Consider the following 17,843-nt stretch of genomic DNA (forward strand, 5'->3'; position numbering starts at 1 on the left):
CGGCTGTAGTGCCCTCGACTCCATCTCAGTTAGAGCCGGAGCCGAGGCCAGGCTCGAGCGGTGAACCCTTGGAAAGAGATGCCCTCTCCTTCCGCGGGGCCTCACCCCTAACCCCGCTCCCATCACCTGGGGAGCACATGCAGGAAGAGGAGGGAGACGCAGACCTGGTGCCCTATCACTGGACGGTACTGCCACCGTCCTGGTGTCACCAGTTTGAACAGGGTAAGATCGTGGCTTTCTCTCCTGACCTGTCGTCCCCGTTAGGGTGGAAGAGAAGGGACGACGTGCAAATCAAGTTTGCTACGAGCGATGAGGGGGTCACTATCTTCAAATATCGCTTGAAGCCTTGGTCAGCGTCAGAACCGACCCCGTCAGCCACGAAAATATCCACCACAGCGACCTTCGACGCGGTAAGGGCCATACTGGTCAACCGGCTTCTTAACCCATCGCAGACGTACTCCGTCAACACGGCATATGGGTTGGCCATGGTGGAGTTCGGCCCACTGCGACGATACTCCGTCAACACGGCGTATGGGGTGGCCATGGTGGAGTTCGGTCCAGCATCGTTCTTCCCGGACCCAGGTCAGAAGTCGCTGGACGTAGCATCCATGCTGGAGAAGGCAGTGGACCATGGAAGGAGCTCCGCACGCCATCCAACCATCCATTCGTCCCAACCATCCCTCCTACAGCCAGGGCGGACCCCCGGCTAGCGAGGATGCTATGGAAGGAAGGGGTGACGCCTACGCTGCCACACCAAGTCCGTGAACCGGACCAGAGGCTGGCAGCGACGGAGGCCTAGGCAAAAGTTGACCTCGCCCACAGGCTTTCTACAGTCGGCCTGGTCTCGGTCCTGAGAGATGGTCTGACGTCACTGGCCGACAACTTCCACTCTGCCTCTCCTCATCAACTAAGTGACATCCTCAAAATGATGGCAGCCGTGGCGGAGGGCACGGAGGAAGCAGCAACCGCGGAGGAAGAGACCTGTGGCCGCTCCCAGCTGGTCTTCCACTGCTCCCCGCCATCAAGGAGATCAGCGTCAACAAGGGAGACCGGGGCCTCCCAGAAAGTGATTCCGCACAGGGCTGCCTATTCGGCTGGGAGTATGCGTGGCCTCAGCAGGGATGGGCGGCCCGCGTTATCAGGAAAGGCCTCACCTGGCCTTGGACCACACTTCCGGTGACTAATTACTTCTATATTTTGTATATTGCAAAATCTTTGATTAATTACAAAATGGTGGACATGCCCCCCCCCCACACACAGCTCGGCTACTGAGACTCACCATGGTTACCTCCACTACTTCCAGGCCCTCCGACGACCACCCCCCAGCTCCAGGACGCCCCCGAAATACGTCCAAGAGATGTTGCCGAAAGGCGTGGTGGAACGAGCGACAGGAAAGATTTTCTTATCCCGCTTGTTCCCAGTCCCCAAGAAGGACTCGAGTCGGGTAAGATTAGTCTTGGACCTGAGCGCATTGAACAAGTTCTTGAAACCCCAGCTTTTCAAGATGGTTACAGTGGCCGAAGTTCAGATAACACTCCAAAAGGGCGACTGGCTAGCATCTTTGGATCTCAAAGATGCCTACTGGCACGTCTCAATCTTCTCAAAGCTCGGGAGAGTAGTCGCCTCGGTCCTGGCAGGGGCAGGGGTGTCTGTCTTCATGTACCTAGACGACTGGCTGCTGTACTCGCCCATCCGGGAGGGTACAGCATCCAGCGTAGCAATAGTCACGAAAGTGCTGAGGGAAATGGGATTCGTTATAAAGAAGCCCAAGTCCCCCTACACCCCTTCGCAGCAGTTAAAGCGGCTGGGGATCATGTGGGACACGTCAACCGCGACCCTCTCTCTGGCCACAGACAACGCCCTCAAGACTCGCAAGCAAGTAGGCAGGGCGTACTTTTCGACCACCTTCTCGAGAAGACAATGGGAGTCCCTCCTCGGTACCCTCAACTTCGCGGTCCCGTCCCTACTGCTGTACCGTCTCAAGCACCGCCGGCTGACCAGGGAGGTAAACCTCTCTGTGCCCATCTTCCCGAGGGACCTGCAACGCGACATCCCTACACAAAATTCTTCGACCCTGGCTGAGGAAGGGCGCCTTGGAGAAGTCAGTTCCCTGACAGTGACATCGGACGCGTCCGACGTAGGCTGAGGCTACCAGTCGGACCAGGGCCATCAGGCGTACGGAGGGTGGGAGGATGGGATGCACGAGTCCCACATCAACCTGAGAGAGCTGTGGGTGGCCAAGGAATGGCCACTTGGGCACCCTCACATCAGGAATACAGCCATCAGGTTCGATATGGACAACATGGCAGCGGTGCAGTGCATTGCCAGGCAAGGCGAAGTCGTCAGCGCTCCTCAAATTAACGGAGGAGATCTTTGCACTCGCTTCCAAGAGGAACATCCACCTGTCAGCGAGGCACGTGAGGTGGGGTAGACAACACCTGGGTGAACGCACTCTCACGCTTCAAGAGGACGTCTGTAGAGTGGAAACTAAGACCACAGGTGTTCAAGTCCCTAACAGAGAGATACAGCACACCAGAAGTGGACCTCTTCGCCTCCCGGGACACGGCTCTCCTACCACTGTTCCTCTCGTTTTCCCAGAGGACCCAGGCGGGCGGCCCGGACGCCTTCAAGGAGGACTGGAACAGGTGGAACTACATCTACCTCTTCCCATCCCCAGCAACTAAGATCCTCCTCCGGGTCGTACAGGCCCTGTGGGGCTACTTGGGCCAAGTCCTTCTAGTGGCACCTCTGTGGGAAGCACAACCCTGGTGCTCCCAGTTCAGGGCCTGGTGCCCCAACTCGCTACTCCTGGGGTCAGCCTGCCTAGTGGACAAGGACACCTCCCTACTCCATTTGTCACTGAAGTTACACGCCTGGAGTTTCTTAAAGTAGGACTGGCGGGGCGGTTCCCCCCCTCTGCAGTACAGACCATGCTGAAGGCCCACCAGCCGTCTTCAATCAAGCAGTACGAGTCCTGCTGGAGGAGGTTCTAGGCCTTCCTTCGGCAGGGGTGGGGTGTCACAGGTATTGGAAAGAGTAGTAATGGACTTCCTGGCGTGGCTAGTGACCGCCACCAACAAGGCCCTGGCTACGATAGCGGCTCACCACGCGGCCCTGGCAGACCCGCTGAAGTTTATGCTGAATATCTCCCTGCCCCGGAGAGCGCTGGAACTGCTACACAGGGGCATTAGGGCGTGCAGACCTTCATCAAGACTCCCAGTGGTAGAGTGGTCGCTCCACAAGGTCCTGAAGTACCTCACTTTCGAGGGCGGCCCCCCAGATTAAGATCAACAACTGCAGAAGACCGCGTTCTTGATAGTTCTAGCGTCAGGATACAGGGCTTCCCAGCAGGCCGCCCTAAGGAGGCACAAAGCGTTCTCCAAGTGTGCTCCGGACAAGACTTCCCTCACCGTCACACCCTCAACCTCGTTCCTGGCTAAGAATAAATCACCGGACGATCTGATCGCGCCGCTCAACATTCCGTCCTTCTTTGAATCGGGACAACCCTATCCCCTGTGCCCTTTTCACGCCTTCAGGGACTTCGTCGTCGTGACCCCGGGGGCGTCACCAGACCACTTGCTCTGCAACCTCAGGTCACTTAAGCCAGTGTCACCGAGGTCTCTGGCGAGACTTCTCTGCAAAGTAATAGAATTGGCAGACCCAGGCAGGGCTCCCAGGGCACATTCGAGCAGGGGTATGGCGGCTCCCCTGATTCCCTGACCTTCCTGCGTACACACTCATTGCAGCGAGTGCAGGACTTAGGAGCTGGGCGTCCGCCTCTTCGTTCAGGAACAGATACCTCCTACACTCGGTGGTCCCCGTGCCATGCATCGCCATGGGTACTCAGGCCTCCATCTCACCTCAGCCGCTTCAGGATTAAGGCGGAGCCCCAGGTAAAAAAAAAAAAAGGGTTGGGGGAGCTCACCGAATGACCCGACCTTCGTCCTCACTCGGAGCTCCCTCTGGGAGGTACAGTGACATGACCTCTGGCTCTGCGAGCCAACCTTGTAAATTTCAGCTTTACTCACTTCTTACTGTTCTCCTTAGTCTGTGGATTTAAATCGCTTGGTATAAATAAAAGCGAGAATGTTATTCTCCTATCATTTTCCATTTATGGTGAACTTGGAGTTTCGGGTGATAGTCTCATCCTGGTCCTGATGTTACCCTCGGTCTCCCTAGTAGCCTAACCTCCTGCCTACCTCATCGCATGCTAAGCTATAAAAGTGCTCTGGAACTTAAGGTGCGTCCACACGATCGAACAATATTCGACAGACAAAATCGTTACCATATCACAGGAGAAGCAGGATGACGTCATAAGCGGTGAAACGATGGAAGTGGATCTGGCAACAAGCAGTGGTACCAGATGAGGTTGTTTACCACCGTTTCAACTCTGCTCACAGGGCAAAGACCGGTGGACAATGTTCGAAGATGACGTCCGTTGGTAACTCAGGCATTTAAGTTAGTGTGTGGCCTTGGACGACTGGTGCAGTACATCACTACCATGGTACACAAGAAAAAAAAAACAAGGCCAAAAAAATTGCACTATGCAGCATGATCATTGCTGTACTCTGTGAGGAGGAGGAGGAGGAGGAGATAACAAGAAGGGAATGGTGCAAGGACTGGTTGCACAAACGAAATGAAAGGGGAAGCCATGCAACCATTTTCCAAGAACTGAGAACTGGCTATGAATCGGACTTAAAAACTATATGCGGATGGACCCAAATACCTTCTACGATTTACTGGAAAAGCTTAAACCTTTTATAACAAAGCAGGACACCTGTATGAGGGAGAGCATTTCACCTGCAGCACGTCTGGAAGCAACGTTAATGTACTGCAATCATTCCTGGTATGTCCAAAACATGATGTGCTTAAGGATCCATACTTAAAAGGTAAGTAAGTAATGCTTGTTTATGACAGTGCATATAAAATAATTATGAAGGTAATGAAAATGACTTGCATAATGTGAACAACTACATCCCTACAGTTGAGCATAGACGCGAGATTAAAAAAATTACATTATTATACATATAATATTATACATTATATATATTATTATACATTATATATTATTATTACATACATTCATTATACATCTTGTTAGGTGTATGTAAAAAGACCTAAGTGCTTGATGTTTGGCTACTCGTATATTACCCACCTTGAAGCGCAACCGGGTAAAACTACTACATCTTTACACATATGTAAAGTTCATGAATATTGTTTCTAATCCTGGGACAAAGACATACTATGACTGTTACTTTCACAGCTTTATTGTAAACATATTAATGCCACTTTCAATACAGACATAATTATGGTCATACATAATTAGGCAACAACCTTGGATGAAAAGGTGAGCTTCCCTATTTTTCCCAGATAAAGTACCTCAAATTAGTTTCTGTACATGGATCCTATTTTATTGGTAACAACATCACCAAAAGCACTTTCTTCATCGCTATCCTCCTTCTCCGATCGAGATAGTTCTTTCAGTTGATGAAGCGCTTCTTGAAGCACCTCATGCCTCCCGTCAAGCACCTCATGCCTCCCGTCAGTGAGTCAAGACCTTTTTCTCCCTCGGGTAGTCTGAGTCTGAATGCGTAAAGACTCAGGCGTTGCAGGTCCTACATTATCATGCGATGTACTTGGGACAGGTGTGACAGGCGTTGGTGTTGTATGGGTTACAGAACCATCTTCATTTTGTTGAAGTGTAGGAACATTGAAAATCTGAGAATAGATAAAAGCCATTAGTGTATGCCAACGTGTATTATTGTTTTAATTTCCTGTCACACACGAGAGAGAGAGAGAGAGAGAGAGAGAGAGAGAGAGAGAGAGAGAGAGAGAGAGAGAGAGAGAGAGAGAGAGAGAGAGAGAGAGAGAAAAAAAAAAATATTATATATAGGGAATGCTTAAAAAACTTTAATAACATTTTTCTCATATTAACAGACACCCCAAACAGCGGAGGAGTGGAAGCGTGTAGCAGAGGGGTTTTCCAAGAAATGGAACTTTCCTAATTGCATCGGAGCAGTTAACGGGGAGCACAAATTGATAATAAGGCCACCACCTGATAGCGGCTCCTTCTACTACAACTACAAAGGAAGCCACAACATCGTGTTAATAATGGCTGTCTCCAACTTCATATATGTTGACGTGGGCACTAATGGAAGAGTGTCGGATGGTGGAGTGTGGGATAACTGTTCTCTCAACCAGCATATTGAAGCAGGATCTGCGGGTATGCCAGATGATGAGGTACTCCCTAACAGCTCAAAAATATTACCATATGTGATCGTTGCTGATGATGCATTTCTTCATGAAGCGTCATATCATGAAACCTTTCTCTCATCAAAATCAAAACCTTGAGCAACGTGTGTTTTCCTACCGACTGTCAAGAGCTCGACGGACCATAGAAAACGCATTCGGAATACTTGCTAAAAGATTTGAAGTGTTTCATAAAGCCATTAACCTTGAACCAAAAAAAAGTAGAAAAAAATAGTTCTTGCTTGCACTGCACTACATAATTACCTTCGCAAAGCACCTATCACCCCAAATTTGTGTTCGGCTGCAAATATAGAAAACACTGAAGAAATCCTTGGCATGCTACCGCTCGAATATGAAGAACACACCTCCACCATCAACGGCACAATTGTATGCGATCTGTAAATGAAATATTTCGATGAGGAAGGTGCTGTGATCTGGCAGAACAGACATACATGAGGCTAAGTTACAATAACTCATGAGTAAAATTATAATAGTAATGTATCATAGAAATCACGAATGTTGCATATTGAACATACTTTACATTGCTTTGTTGACAATGTATATTATAAAGGTGGATTGTGGCAATAAAGAATATATGGCCATGGTTTAGTTTTTTCATTTTTTTTTCTCATTCAAAGACAGGTAAACAGACAGATATACGACAATTACGTACTCACCTCATGATCTGACACCTCAGGCACATGAGACACTTGGCTATCCATACTTCAAACGGATTCTCTCATGCTGTCGCCATCGTTGAGAAAGCAGAGGTCATCGAAACACCATAATATGGGGGTGTAAATGTCTTCAGCACCAGCCCCCGACTTCTTTGATTTCTCCAGTTTTCGTAGCCTTCTCCTATATTGACTACGGATGGATTCTATTTTTTTTTTTTTTTCACTTCAGAAGCAGTAACAGATAATCCACTTCTTTTAAGTCCTGCCGTTATTTCATTGATGGCCGCGACACGTTTGTTCCTATCCTTGTACACATCAGCCTTGACATTCCATAAGCATGGATTTTGCCGGTATAGTTCTATTAGTAGCAGGGTCTCTTTTCTGTCCCAATGGCAACTTTTCTCCTTGAATGAGGTACTGCTGGCCATGTTAACAGGACAATTGAGAACTAGTGAACTACGGACTTTGAAAATCCTGTAACCAAGTGACTTTGTTCGTCGTGTGCCTGGCAGCATCGTATACTTCCAGACAGTGTCTGACGTTTCGATGCTGCGAACACGGACAGTGTCCGGTACACCACTTGGTGCTCGCTTCTGACGTCATCAGCGAGCCATTGTTGGATCGTGTGGACGCACCTTTAGACTAAGCTTTTTGTAGCGACTAGCCCGCTAAATTTGTTTTATTAGTCTGGTTCCAGAGCACTTCAGACTCTCCCTCCCTCCTCCCTGGGTATAAGGGATACCGTTACTTCTCATTAGGAACGAATGCGCCGAGTTGGGTTAGGCGGGACCGGCGGGGGTGGGGGAGTCTACACACGTGCCACGACCTATCACGAGCGAGCTTTCATATGGCCAGGAATGGGCCAATCACACGCTTTTCCTTTCAGCACTTTGCCAGAGGTTCACCCTCTGATGTCATTACGGCGGAAATACCCTTCCCGCGCGCCTCTATGGCGAAATAATGCGGGATGGGATAATGCTGTCTGTAAGCTATAAAATGCCCTGGAACCAAACTAATAAAACTAGTTTAGTGGACTAGCCGCTAGAAAAAGTATATTTTGTCCCTTTCTTGAGCAGCTCGTACAGTGGTGTCAGTGTGGTGACGAGAGTTGAAGTAACAGGCGCGAGTAATATCCCACAGCAGCCAGCAAGCTTCGGAGCGTTGGGACGTCAGTCAGGGCCGGTAACTGTTGTATCGCCTCCGTTTTCTCTGGTATCGGTTCCAACTCCGTGCTGGTGAGAATCCAACCCAAATAACGCACTTAGTCTGTTTATCAAACTCACATTTTGACCTTTTGAGCCTCACTCCGTTCTCTCAATATCCGCAATACTTTATCCAAAATTTCAATCAGCTTCTCTGTACTGGAACTTGTTACTAATAGGTCGTCCAGGTATGCTACACAATCGGGAATCCCTTCCAAGATTCTGTCAATTGCTGCCTGAAAAATGTCCCCACAGTAAGCCAAACCAAACGGCGATCTATTCCATCTGTAACAAACCTCATAGTGTTGTTGTTACTGTTGTTACGTCCTTTTGACTCATCACTTAGTTCCATCTGTGAGTAAACATCTTTTAAGTCCAACTTGGCAAACCTGGTTCGTCTTATCCTCACAATCACCTTATCCTCACAATGTCCTCACTTATCCTCACAATGCCCTCACAAATAGCTCCTCCGGGGTGAGCAGGGGATACTAGACTATATGTAAGTGGGGATTTACTGTAACCCTGTAGTCTGCTGCCAGCCTCACTTTGCCGTCTGCTTTGGATACCACCACCAGCGGAGTCGCCCAGCCACTGCTATTGCCGATTTCCACCGGTTCGGCGATCTCCAGTTCCTGTTCCACGATGGGATAGAGGGCGTGTGGCACGTGACATGATTTCCTGCTAACTGGCCGTGCTCCTTCCTTAAGTTGCAGATGTGCCTTTATTGACGTATGTCCCAAAGTCTGAGAAAAAAAAACCCACCGTTTCTCCAGAATGTCGTTCAGCTTACTATCCTTGGCTCTAGCTTCCTCTGTGCGTGCTGCCCCAATCCTGCCAATCATTTCCTGCCAGTTCAGCTTTAACACAAATAGCCAGTCACCCTTATGAGTGAGGGGCCTACTTCACTAATCACTGTAATAGGCAGTGTTTTCGCTTGGTCATTACACTTCACCTCCACATTCGCAATTCCACATACCTGTAGCCTTTCACATGTGTAGGTGATTAGACGCTTGTTTGAGGCTTCCAATCTTGGCCTGTTGTGAAGCTTGCTGCACACCTCCTCACTGGTGACAGTGTTGCTCGCACCCGTGTTCACTTCTATCCACAACTCGTTGCCCTGCACTTGTACATTCACTACCAGCGGCGGTGCCTTGATACTCATTTGCGCCTGTTCGGGAAGCTGTAAAATTTCAAACAGCTCCTGTTAGGGCCGGGGTGGCTACTCTTCCCGTCAACACTCCTAAGATTGGGACGTAAAGAAAACTAGGGAGAATGGAACTCCACAATTATAATCAACAAAAACACAAACCCACAACCCAACAATAACAGAGATATCTGGCAATATCATCATGAATCTTGCGGAAGTCCTTGGAGGCCGGCGTCGTGGCAGCCGTAGGAATTTCGCCTCGGCCGGCAGGGGTTGAACCAGGAACGAGTTGGGGCCGACGGCAGAGGAGTGCCAAGTACTGAGGGCAGGTGAGATCAGCCTACAATCTTCACCGAACCCTTCCGAAGTGATAGAGGAGAACGGCTAACGGAGGTGTAATCGTGGCAGGTGGTCAGAGCTGTCTGCCTCCTAGTGTCTGCTGGCCTCCCAATGTCAGCTCCTGCAGAGTTCCCCCTACCAAGAACGGAACTCAAGGGCACTCGAGGGTTACTCCGAAGTGTTGACGTTGTATCATGAGGAGTCAGCAGCCCGAGTCCCTTCTGCTCGAGGATTCGACAGGAGGAAGAGAAACCTTGGGCGACACACTCCGCCCTAAACGTGGAGGAAGGACGATCATTCCTCCATTTACCACAGTAGTTAAAGGGGGCTTAGATGGATGGCGATTCCCTCACAACTCCCCCTCCTCTTCTTGACTAGTCTCATGCTCATTGTTCAAATTATTAACTCTTCCTCGAGCTCTACACATACGTCTAGTATGTCCCTTCCGATTGCATTTAAAATACTGTTGTTCCTTGAACGCCCAGTCAGTAGCTTTGTGGTAATTACTGCCGCACCTGCTGCACCTCCCGTTTTCCCGAGCCTCACTATTGGAAAAAAAAACCTCGCGTTTTGATCCTTGGCCCATTTGCCATCAAGCTGTCTCTTCCGGTTTCGTGGCGTCGTACGTGGCGGGTCCACCTTGTTGATCTGCGCGTCGCGATTCCCTCCAGCCAGCAGCTTGGCCTCCGTGGACGCCGCCTTCATGGACATCGCCAGCCTGCATGCCTTGTCCCACGTCAGTTCGTCGCCTTCCTGTAAGACCTTCCGTTGTATCCTTTCTATGTGTAGTCCACAGACAAACCTGTCTCGGAGATGCTCCTTCAAATTACCCCCAAAATTGCATGTGGAGGCCTTCCTCTTCAGCTCTGCTATGTAACTGGTGATTCTCTGGGTTTCCTGTAGATGCTACGAGTTGAATTTGAACCTCTTCACTATGTACTACTGAAAACTTAGGTGCATAGTGCTGTGCACAGTTCTAAATAGTTCTTTCAGTGATTTATATGCGGGTTTCTCAGGTGCACATAGGTTTTTCAGCAACTGATACACTACTGCTCCACTAACCGTCAGAAAAAGAGGTCGCTTCCGTTTGGACTCCGTGACGTTGATAGCCTTCAGGAACTTACCAGACCTCTCTGTGTAGGCTTCAAAGTCCTCCCCTTCAATGTATTGTTCCACGACTCCAATCACTGCTGTCATGCTTACTCCCTTGCTCCCCACGACAACCTTCAGTATCCCATCCTCGTCGCCACGTGTAGGATCCGTAGTAAGAGACCAGGTTAAGGTAGAGTTGTAGTGTATTCTGCTCCCGAGGCAGCACAATCCGAGCCCTCCTTGCTCCATGGTATATAGAGAGTATATATACTGCCATTTGGTGACTGTGTACTGATTTAGTCAACTACTCATTGACCAGGTTAAGGTAGAGTTGTAGTGGATTCTGCTCCCGAGTCAGCACAATCCGAGCCCTCCTTGCTCCATGGTATATAGAGAGTATATATACTGCCATTTGGTGACTGTGTACTGATTTAGTCAACTACTCATTGACTGCCTAGTCAAATACATTACACTATCCATTGCTTTCCTAGACTGAGTTCAGAGCTAACTATAACTCCTAAATCTTTTTCGTATCCTAAACCTACCAGTGTTTTGATGTTTACTGTGTACCTCAACAGATATCTTCTTGCTGGAAGTTTGTTCCTAAAAAAAAGATGACCGCTTTAATCTTTCAAACTACCATCCTATTGTTTTAATTTCCTGCCTTTCTAAAGCTCTTGCATCTATCCTCAACAAGATTCTTAAACATATATCAGTTTACAACCTTCTACCTGATTAACAGTATGGTTTCTGTCGAGGCCGCTCTACTGGTGATATGGCTTTCCTTAATGAGTCTTGGTCATCCTCTTTTAGGGATCTTTGTAAAATTTGTGGTGTTGCCTTACACATATCAAAAGCTTTTGATAGAGTCTGGCACAAAGCTTTGATGTCTCTACTACCCTTTTAGGGCCTCTATGCTCTCTGTAACTTAATATCATCTTTCCTTTCTGACCATTCTATTGCTGCTGTGGTAGACGGTCATTCTTCTCCTCGTAAATCTTTTAACACTGGTGCTTTCAAGGTTCTGTCCTGTCACGCACTCTCTTCCTATTATTCATCAATGATCTTCTAAACTAAACCTTGTCCTATCCACTCCTACGTTGATGGTATTACCCTCCACTTTTCCACGTCTTTTCGTAGACGTCCAACCTTTCAGGAAACAAACAGTTCACGCAGGGAAGCCACAGAACGCTTGACTTCTCTAAAATTTCTGAACTTAGTATTGTTCAATGCCTCAAAAACTCAATTCCTCCATCTATGAACTCGACACAATCTTCCAGACAACTATCCCCTCTTCTTCAATGACACTCACTTCTACTTCTACGCTGAACATCTTCGGTCTGTCCTTTACTTGTAATCTAAACTGGAAACTTCAAATCTCATTTCTAGCCAAAACAGTTTCTATGATGTTAGGTCTTTTGAGTTATCTCCGTCAGTTTTTCTTACCCCACTATCTGCTAACTCTGTACAGGGACCTTATCCGTCCATGTATGGAGTATGCTTCACATGTATGGGGGGCAGGTTTCACTCATACCCCTATTTTAGACAGGGTGGAATATAAAGCTTTTTATCTTATAAACTCCTCTCCTCTTTCTGACTGTCTTCAGGTTCTTTCTCATCGCTGCAATGTTACATCTTTTGCTATATTCTACCGTTATTATCACGCCAACTGCTCTTCTGATATTGCTAACTGCATGCTTCCCCTCGTACCGCAGCTTCGCTGCACAAGATTTTTTTCTTTCATCCCTATTCTGTCCACCTCTCTAATGCAAGAGTTAACCAATACTCTTAATCATTCATCCCTTACTTTGGTAAACTCTGGAGCTCCCTGCCTGCTTTTCTATATTCCTTCCTATGACTTGAACTCTTTGAAGAGGGAGGTTTCATGACACTTATCCTTCAATTTTCGATTATTCGATTGACATCTCTTTTGGGACTGGCACCTTACTGGAATTATTTATTTTTATTTTTTTCCTCTTTTTTGTTACTCTTGACCAGTGATTCTCTTCGTATAAAAAGAAAAAATAGAGTAACAGATTCATTTTTTTTTCTATTGAAACGATCCATTTCTAATATCAGTTTAGTTCCATTCCCACTCTCAAATTAAGTTAGAAGACTAGCCCACTCGGATATTAAATTGCTAGGTCTTGTCCAGCCTCCCCAGAGGCATGTTACTTATATGCCAGAAAAAAAAATAATAAATAAATAAAAGAACAAATATAGGAATTAAAATCCGCGAAGGATAGAACAAATTATAATGAGAGAGCACCACGGTACTACCGGAAGTGGGAAATACTGTCCATGTTGTCGTTCTAGTTCTAACTTCTATTATCAGTGTAACAGTTAACCATTTCACTGTGATACAAAGCTATTAACAGCACCAGAAGTAATGCATTAAATTTTTTATAAGAATCTACAAGAAGGTATGGGATGAAAAAGATGAAAAAAAAAAAAAACTAGATTTCGGAATTTCTACTAAGTTAAGAGATTGGAGGTGATTATAGAACAAGAAAATATATATCAGAGTGATTTGAGATTAAGGACAGATATAGCAGATAGCAGTCTAAGGGTTAACAAAAAAAAAAAATAGAAGCAATAAGAAACACTGGTTACACACTGATGAAAGAATCTACTGCCAAAGGATCGGCGAGGAAGTGAATACCAGGCGTAATCCACCTTGTTTACAAGGTGTAACTGGATCACCTCTTATAATTCTAGGCATGATACAAACCGGGATCGGCGTAGATCATAAAATATATAAACAGTGGATACCAGTCGTTCCTGACTCCTGTCTTACTTGTGAAATGTTAATAGAATGTGATGTACTGGACCAAGCACCTCTAATTTGGAATGCCAAAAAAGGGGATAAGGGATAATCTTGTGGGGAGACACCCCTTATCTAGTCAATCACATTAGTAGGAAAAAAAGTACAAAGACCAATTGGCCCCGAAAGAACGTCATCAGACCGCCACTGAATTTTTAATATTCTCAAATCTGTGTCCCTAAATTCATACCAAACCTGACTTGTACTAACTAATTCCTGCGGGTGAAGCACCAAGGGAGACTCTACTACACTATCCTCAATCCAAAGTAAATCAGAATAGTGATACATACATAGCACAAGTCAATCCAGACCAATCAGTGTGCTTACCATTTATCAATAACGCCTCCCCCCCACCCAAAAAAAAAAAAAATCAAACAAGGTACAAGCGTGGGTTCCTATGATCTGTGATTTCCCCACTAAAGTCAATGTTTCAGAAGTAATTCATAACAATTTAATTCCCAGGGGAGATGAAGTAAAAGAAAGAAAGAAAAAAAATGGTACATGAAGAGATAAATTACACGAACTCATTCGAAATCAAACATTGAACCACCTCAGTAAGAGTGAAAATGAAGAGCTTAATCAAATATTTCTAGATCATGATCCTTTGTTCATTCTTGAACCTAATGAGTGAGGAACTACTGCACGCTCACCGAGAAATATCAAGGTCACAAACCCACAGCTGTGTATCGTTGCCCTAAACTACAAAGTAGCCAAAGAACAAACAGATTAAGTGTTCAAGGACATGGAACACCGTAATATTAAAGAAAAGTCTGGTTTTAACCAACTGTTTTAGTAAACAAAACTACAAGTACCTAATAACACACACACCCTTCACTCAAAATTTCAGAATTATCAAGGCGACTTATACACGAGCCCCGGAGTCCTCATCTGGGGAAGGGACCATAAATGTCCCCAGGTCGGACTGCCCTTCCGTCGACGACTCTAAGTGTCTTGACATCCCCCCTCAACTTTTTCTTCATTAACTTCTGCAACATTCGCGGTCTAAGATCTAATTTTCAATCTATACAACACCACATTTCCTCTTCTAAACATCATCTTCTTTTCCTCACTGAAACTCAGGTGTCTGAGGCACTAACAGTAGCCCCTTTTCTGTTCCCTCCTACTTTCTCTATCCTCATTTTCCATTCTTTTTTTTTTATGTGAAAAAAAAAGCCCACTGAAATGCCAGTCCCATAAAAGGGTCAAAGCAGTAGTCAAAAATTGATGAATAAGTGTCTTGAAACCTCCCTCTTGAAGGAACTCAAGTCATAGGAAGGTGGAAATACAGAAGCAGGCAGGGAGTTCCAGAGTTTACCAGAGAAAGGGATGAATGATTGAGAATACTGGTTAACTCTTGCGTTAGAGAGGTGGACAGAATAGGGGTGAGAGAAAGAAGGTCTTGTGCAGCGAGGCCGCGGGAAGAGGGGAGGCATGCAGTTAGCGAGATCAGAAGAGCAGTTAGCATGAAAATAGCAGTAGAAGACAGCTAGAGATGCAACACTGTGGCGGTGAGAGAGAGGCTGAAGACAGTCAGTTAGAGGAGAGGAGTTGATGAGACGAAAAGCTTTTGATTCCACCATGTCTAAAAGATCAGTATGAGTGGAATATCCCCAGACATGTGAAGCATACTCCATACATGGACGGATCAGGCCCTTGTACAGAGTTAGCAGCTGGGGGGTGAGAAAAACCGTCGGAGACGTCTCAGAACACCTAACTTCATAGAAGCTGTTTTAGCTAGAGATGAGATGTGAAGTTTCCAGTTCAGATTATAAGTGGGTGACAGGACAGAACCCTGAAGAACACCACTGTTAATAGATTTAGGAGAAGAACACTGACCGTCTACCGCAGCAGCAATAGAACGGTCAGAAACGAAACTTGAGATGAAGTTACAGAGAGAAGGATACAAGCCGTAGGAGGGTAGTTTGGAAATCAAAGCTTTGTGCCAGACTCTATCAAAAGCTTTTGATATGTCCAACGCAACAGCAAAAGTTTCACCAAAATCTCTAAAAGAGGATGACCAAGACTAAGTAAGGAAAGCCAGAAGATCACCAGTAGAGCGGCCTTGACGGAACCCATACTGGCGATCAGATAGAAAGTTGTGAAGTTGTTTAAGAATCTTACTGTTGAGGATAGATTCAAGAACTTTAGATAGGCAGGAAATAGAAAGTTGTTAAGTGATAAATGTTTAAGAATCTTCCTGTTGAGGATAGATTCAAAAACTTTAGATAGGCAGGAAATTAAAGCAATAAGACGGTATTTTAAGGGAATAGAACGGTCACCCTTTTCAGGAACAGGCTGAATGCAGGCAAACTTCCAGCAAGAAGGAAAGGTAGATGTTGACAGACAGAGCTGAAAGAGTTTTGACTAGGCAAGGTGCAAGCACGGAGGCACAGTTTCGGAGAATAATAGGAGGGACCCCATCAGGTCCATAAGCCTTCCGAGGTTTTAGGCCAGGAATGCTATGGAAAATATCATTGCGAAGAATTTTAATAGGAAGCATGAAGTAATCAGAGGATGGAGGATAGGGAGGAACAAGCCCAGAATTGTCCAAAGTAGCGTTTTTAGCAAAGGTCTGAGCGAAGAGTTCAGCTTCAGAAATAGATGTGATAGCAGTGGTGCCATCTGGTTGAAATAAAGGAGGGAAAAAAAGATGAAGCAAAGTCTTGGTCATCCTCTTTTAGAGATTTTAGTGAAACTTTTGCTGTTGCCTTGGACATATCAAAAGCTTTTGATACAGTCTGGCACAAAGCTTTGATTTCCAAACTACCCTCCTACAGCTTCTATCCTTCTCTCTGTAACTTAATTTCAAGTTTCCTTTCTGACCGTTCTATTGCTGGTGTGGTAGACGGTCACTGTTCTCCTAAATCTATTAACAGTGGTGTTCCTCAGGGTTCTGTCCTATCATCCACTCTTTTTATTATTCATTAATGATCTAAACCAAACTTCTTGTCCTATCCATTCCTACTCTGATGATACCACCCTGCACTTTTTCACGTCTTTTCATAGACGTCCAACCCTTCAGGAAGTAAACATTTCACGCAGGGGAGCCATAGAACGCTTGACTTCTGATCTTTCCAAAATTTCTGATTGGGACAGAGCAAACTTGGCATTGTTCAATGCCTCAAAAACTCAATTCCTCCATCTATCAACTCGACACAACCTTCCAGGCAACTAGCCCCTCTTCTTCAATGATATTCAACTGTCCCCCCTTTTCTACATTGAACATCCTCAGTCTGTTCTTTACTTCAAATCTGAACTGGGAACTTCACATCCCATCTCTGGCTAAAACAGTTTCTATGAATTTAGGTGTTCTGAGACGTTTCCGCCAATTTTCTCCCACCCCCTGCCCCTCCAGCTGCTAACTGCACAAGGGCCTTATCCGTCCATGTATGGAGTATGCTTCACATGTCTGGGGGTTTCCACTCATACCGCTCTTCTAGACAGGGTGGAATCAAAATCTTTTCGTCTCATCAACTCTTCCTCTAACTGACTGTCTTCAGTCTCTCTCTCTCATCGCCGCAATGTTGCATCTCTAGATGTCTTCTACTCCTATTTTCATGCTAACTGCTCTTCTGATCTTGCAAACTGCATGCTTCCCCTCCTCCCACAGCCTCGCTGCATAAAACTTTCTTCTTTCTCTCACCCCTATTATGTCCACCTCTCTAATGCAAGAGTTAATCAGTATTCTTAATCATTCATCCCTTTTTCTGGTAAACTCTGGAACTCCCTGCCTGCTTCTGTTTTTCCACTTTCCTATGACTTGAATTCCTTCAAAAGGGAGGTTTCAAGGCATTTATCCTTCAATTTTTGACAACCGCTTTGAACCCTTTTATGGAACTGGCATTTCAGTGGGTATCTTTTTATTGGATTTTTGTAGTGTCCCTCCTACATAGAAAAAATAAAAAACCGAATGGAAGTAAAAAGTGTGCCTTTACAACCGATACGTAAACAAACATCTCTCAACCGATATATATCCATTACCAGGTTGGAGGAGTTAGTAAAACAAACCTCGGGTCATCAATACTATGGTATCCTTGACATGAAAGACGCGTATTTCCAAATAATTATCGATGAAAAAAGCCGAGACCTCACCACCTTCAGTGATGAAGTCACACTTTACAGGTTCACCCGCTTACAGTTTGGGTTAAGTTGCTATCCCGCGATTTTCTTAAGACGAATGGTTTCAGTTATATCCCCGGTATTAGAGGAGGGTTGGGTGAGGAATTATCTTGATGACCTGGCTGTATGGGCTCTAATGGTTAGTGATTTGCTAGAGCGTATTCAGAAACTCACTGACCTGCTCGCTACTCAAG

The 17,843-nt window shown here is 46.0% G+C and overlaps 1 long non-coding RNA gene across 1 annotated transcript; it reads right to left on the bottom strand.

The window, feature by feature from the left end:
• Positions 1-5,129: 5,129 nt before the first annotated feature.
• Positions 5,130-9,698, bottom strand: LOC135113449 (uncharacterized). The gene is made up of 3 exons (XR_010274844.1): positions 9,105-9,698; positions 6,514-6,645; positions 5,130-5,718 (listed from the first exon to the last, which is right to left on the bottom strand). It is a non-coding gene; the product is annotated as an uncharacterized LOC135113449 (long non-coding RNA).
• Positions 9,699-17,843: the final 8,145 nt, after the last annotated feature.

The sequence above is a fragment of the Scylla paramamosain genome, chromosome 25 (assembly GCF_035594125.1).
Source record: "Scylla paramamosain isolate STU-SP2022 chromosome 25, ASM3559412v1, whole genome shotgun sequence".
NCBI classification, from domain to species: Eukaryota; Metazoa; Arthropoda; class Malacostraca; order Decapoda; family Portunidae; genus Scylla; species Scylla paramamosain.